Raw genomic sequence first — 4,572 nt, 5'->3', positions numbered from 1 at the left:
GAGGGCTGGGGGCAGAACCAGTGATGGGGGGAAAAGAGGGTCCCCTGCCCAGGCCTGACACCTCTGCCCAGGGTCCCCTGGCCAGGCCTGATCTTGCGATTGGAGGGTGATGGGGGTCAATGCCTGAGGGCTCCCAGTATGTGCGAGGAGGCAGGCTGGGCTGAGGGACACTCCCCCACCTGCACACACCCAGTGCACGAATTTTGTGCACCGGGCCCCTAGTCCTATATAATAAAAGGCTAATATGCAAATTGACTGAACAGTGGAACGACTGATCACTATGATGTGCACTGACCACCAGGGGGAAAACACTCAATGCAGGAGCTGTCCCCTGGTGGCAGTGTGCTCACACAGGAGCACCGCTCAGTCAGAGCCAGGCTCACAGCTGGTGAGCGCAGCGGCGGTGTTGGGAGCCTCTCCCACCTCCACGGCAGCACTAAGGATGTCTGACTGATGGCTTAGGCCTGTGGGGAACAGGCCTAAGCCATCAGTCAGACATCCCCCGAGGGCTCCCAGACTGTGAGAGGGCACAGGTTGTGCTGAGGGAGCCCCCCCCCCAAGTGCATGAATTTTGTGCACTGGGCCTCTAGTATAGTCATAATATTGTAATAACTATGTATAGTATCAGGTGGGTGCAAGACTCACCAGGGGATCACTTTGTAAGTTATATAAATGTCTAATCACTATGAAAAATTTTTTAATTAAAAAATTAAATGTGACTTTATAAAACTTTTTTAAAAATCCTCACCCACAGACATTTTTTAAAAATTAATTTTAGAGAGAGAGAAAGGGGGAGGGAGAGAAATATTGATCGGCTGCCTCCTGCATGCACTCTGACCAGGAAATGAACCCCTAACCGTTGGGTACACGGGATGACACTCCAACTAACTGACTCACGCAGGCCAGGTGACTTTATGACATTTTAAATTAAAGTATAAGACACGTGTTGAAAGGTGCATGTATTATGAGTATGCAGCTCACTGACTTCTCACAGACCCATGTCACTAGGACTTAGGTCAAGTAACAACACTCCCCAAGGCCCTTGCTCCTCTTCAGCCCCTCCCCAACTGCATGAAAAGGAATCTGATCCTGTGACATGCCAGCGCTCTCACAATCAGGGCCTTGTTGGACGATTATAGCAACCCCGCAGGGTAGATGATTATCCCCATTTTACGGCCCGGGAAACTCAGGCTCCGGGAGGGTAAGTGAACTGGCGCGGTCACAGGGTCAATAAGTGGTGGAGTTTGGCCTTCTGAAATCCACTGCCTGTCACCACCACCGCGTTCTTCAACATGTACAGAGAGTTCGAGGTAGGTCCGGATGTCACCAGAAGTAAAGATACAAGGACATCTCTGAGATCACTTGCTCAGAAGCATCGTACTCCCTCTGGGGACTTCTGTCCACCCTCTTCAAAATGCTTCCTCAGGAAGCCACCAAGTTCTTACGGGGCCACAGTTGATTGGTCCGGCTGTGGGTGCTGACCAATCAGAGAACTTTCATGGGAATATTGGTTTCATTCTTTCTCTGGAAATGTAAATCTCAGCTTCTATAGGTCAGATACATGGAGAAAGCCAGCCTATAATGACAGAGAGAGAGAGAGAGAGGGGAGGGGTGGGGAGGAGAAGCAGAGAGAAGGTCCTAGTGGTGTTTAGATCCCAGATTCCAGTGGACCCCAAGGCTCTGCCCCATCCTTTCCCTCCCTGCAGCTGGACTGCAATGCGGCATGCCCCCCACCTATTCAATGGATCCCCCTTTCCACTTAGGCCAAATAAGCAAGTTATTGTTTCTGAGCAAAGGTATGTTAATCAATAGACCAGAGAAAAAACACCAGTCTGTCTATTTACCCATTTATACACACAGATCAGTTTCAAGCTGTTTGAAATACAGACAGATAAAGTGGACTGCTCTATAGAATGGGAGGAGGTGGCCTACCTTGTGGGGTTGTTGTAAGGGTTGTCTGAGTAAACATATCAAGCACCCTGCCTGGCACACCTTCGGTGATGGGTGGGCTGTTTTGGCAGGGGAGGAAGAGTCTGTTTTAAAACCTTGAACCCAGCTCTTCCTTCCTGTAGAATTCTAATCAATAAATGTAGAAGGAGTGATGGAACTAGAAAAGCACCATTAGGCAAACACCACCAAAATGACTGTGGCAGGAAGGAACCAGCAACAGATGTTAAAGTGAGTGGGGAAAAGAATGATAAGAAATGGTATACTTACATCATCTCAAAGTGTCTCTCCAGAGGACACATTAATGACCAAGGGAAAGATAGTAACTGTGCAGTAGAGAAACCTGGTGGACCTCACTTAGCCAAGTTCTTCAGGTTAAAGTAACAAGACATCCATATCATGTCCCTCCTGATATCACTCACTGAGAAGGTATAGCACCTCTGTGGTTTCTACCCCAAAATGCATGCCCTCAATCTCATCGTGAAAAAAACAAACAAACAAACATCAAAAAACCCTAAATTGAGGCATGCTCTCCCTGTTGGGGGGCACACCCTTGCCTTTCCCTTCTCCCCCTTCTTCCCCTACAGGTGCACATCTCCTAAACTCTAAGGGACCCCAGGGGAGTGCAACCAGGGGAGCAGTGGGCAGCGGCAGCTCATCCCAGCCTCACCCCCGAACCTGTCCCCAAGGCTCCCTTTTCTTTGACTCCCCACTGAGCTGACAGCAGCCCTGCCTTGGCTCACTTCTTTCTGATAACATCTCTATTGACCCAAAGTAGCCCTGCCTAGTCTCTCTCCTGTTGCTTCTTCCATGCTAAGTCCTTCCTGTTTCACTGTCTCCAGCTTTAATAAATGTACTCTCAAAATAAAATTTTTTTTAAATAAAATAAAAACTTAAATTGATGGACATTCTACAGAATAACTGATCAGTACTCTTTAGGAGTAGCAAAGTCATAAACGACCAAGAAAATCCAAGAAACTGTCACAGATTGGACGAGATTAAGAAGACACGAAAACTAAAAGCAACATGGGAGCCTAAATTGGATCCTGAATCAGAAAAGGGACATGAGTGGGAAAACTAGTGAAATTCAAATAAGGTCTCTAGATTGGTTACTAGTATTAGGTCCGGGTTAACTTCCTGGGTTTGACCAGTCATTGCACTATGGTTATGATGTAAGATATTAACGTGAGGGGATTCTGGATGGCAACTCTCTGTGCTATGTCTGCAACTTTTCTGTAAGTCAAAAGTTATCTCAAAATAAAAAGGAAAAAAAAAGCATTAATCCTTGAACTTGAAAAAAAATCAGATCTAGTATGTCCTTAATAAGTTTGGTGTAAGTATAAAACACGTACAAAATTTAAGGAAAAAGATATAAAACCAAGATAATAACTGAAGCTGTAACTAAAATTCATGCAGGCAGCAGCCCAAACATAAGGTTTATGGAATGCCTGTACCCAGAGCTGAGGTCTGTAGCTCTGTGAGCTTACATCAGGGGTTAGAGAATACAGAGAAACTCAGATCCCTGCCTCAGTCTTACACCTGCTGCAAGAGACCCCTCTACCCATATTCCTCAGAAGGTGTTCCTTTAGCTTCTGATTCAATGGATCTGATAATGAGGAACAAACTTCCTTTGGATGGTTTTTAGTTTGTGAGCCCAAGTGCTATTGATAGTAATGAGAGATTGGAATGCACCCAAATGAACGGGGTTAAGTAATCCTAGCTGCCACGATGATAGAGCACGGTATAGCCACTGCAGGAGATAAGAATTCGGCTTATCTTAATGCATGGAAATGTGTGTGTAGTAATCTTAAGTGACAAGCACATTTACACACTGATTACAGCTATGTTAAAACCAAAGTGTGCACATTAAGAGCTAGAAGATAATTCAGAATGGTACAAACACTTCCAGTTTCAAGTTGTCTTGATTAAAAAAAAAAGTGGTATATGTACAGAATTCTAAATAAAATTTCAAATCCAGACTTAAAAAAAAAAAAACTCCATTAAAAATCTTGGGGATGGTCATTTCAAGATTGATTGAGCCCAGGTGGTGTTGCTCAGTGGTTGAGCATCAACCTATGAACCAGGAGGTCATGGTTCGATTCCCGGTCAGGGTACATGCCCAGGTTGTGGGCTCAATCCCCAGTAGGAAGCGTGCAGGAGGCAGGTGATCAGTGATTCTCTCTCATCATTGATGTTTCTTTCTTTTAAAAAAAAATATATTTTATTGATTTCTTACAGAGAAATTAGGGGTATCACACACTATGATTTCAAACTATACTACAGAACTATAATAATCAAAACTATAATAATGGTACAGGCACAAAAACAGACATATAGATTAATCGAACAGAATAGAGAACCCAGAAATAAGCGTTCACTATATGGTCAACCAATCCTATATAATAAAAGCGTGATATGCTAAGTGTCTGATCGGTTGACTGCTCGACCAGTCGCTATGATGTGCACTGACTACCAGGAAGCAGACACTCTGACTGTAGGTTATCTTGTTGCTGGGGTCTGGCCGCTCAGGACTGAGTGAGATGGGCCGGACATGCCCTGGAGCCCTCCTATGGTCCCTCCCTGGCTGGCCAACCTCCTGCATTCCTCCCTGGCCCCAATCCTGCA

The 4,572-nt window shown here is 45.3% G+C and overlaps 1 long non-coding RNA gene across 1 annotated transcript in view; it reads left to right on the top strand.

Annotated features, from left to right (window-relative positions):
• Positions 1-2,570, top strand: part of LOC107185085 — a 13,966-nt gene extending 11,396 nt beyond the window's left edge. Inside the window, exon 3 of the long non-coding RNA XR_001516006.1 lies at positions 2,535-2,570. This is a non-coding gene — a long non-coding RNA (uncharacterized LOC107185085). The remainder of the gene's footprint in view (positions 1-2,534) is intronic.
• The last annotated feature ends 2,002 nt before the right edge of the window (positions 2,571-4,572 follow it).

This window comes from Myotis davidii, unplaced genomic scaffold (assembly GCF_000327345.1).
Source record: "Myotis davidii unplaced genomic scaffold, ASM32734v1 scaffold167, whole genome shotgun sequence".
Lineage (NCBI taxonomy): Eukaryota > Metazoa > Chordata > Mammalia > Chiroptera > Vespertilionidae > Myotis > Myotis davidii.
The sequence above is the reverse complement of the archived record's forward strand: the minus strand, read 5'-3'. Positions and strand labels throughout refer to the sequence as shown.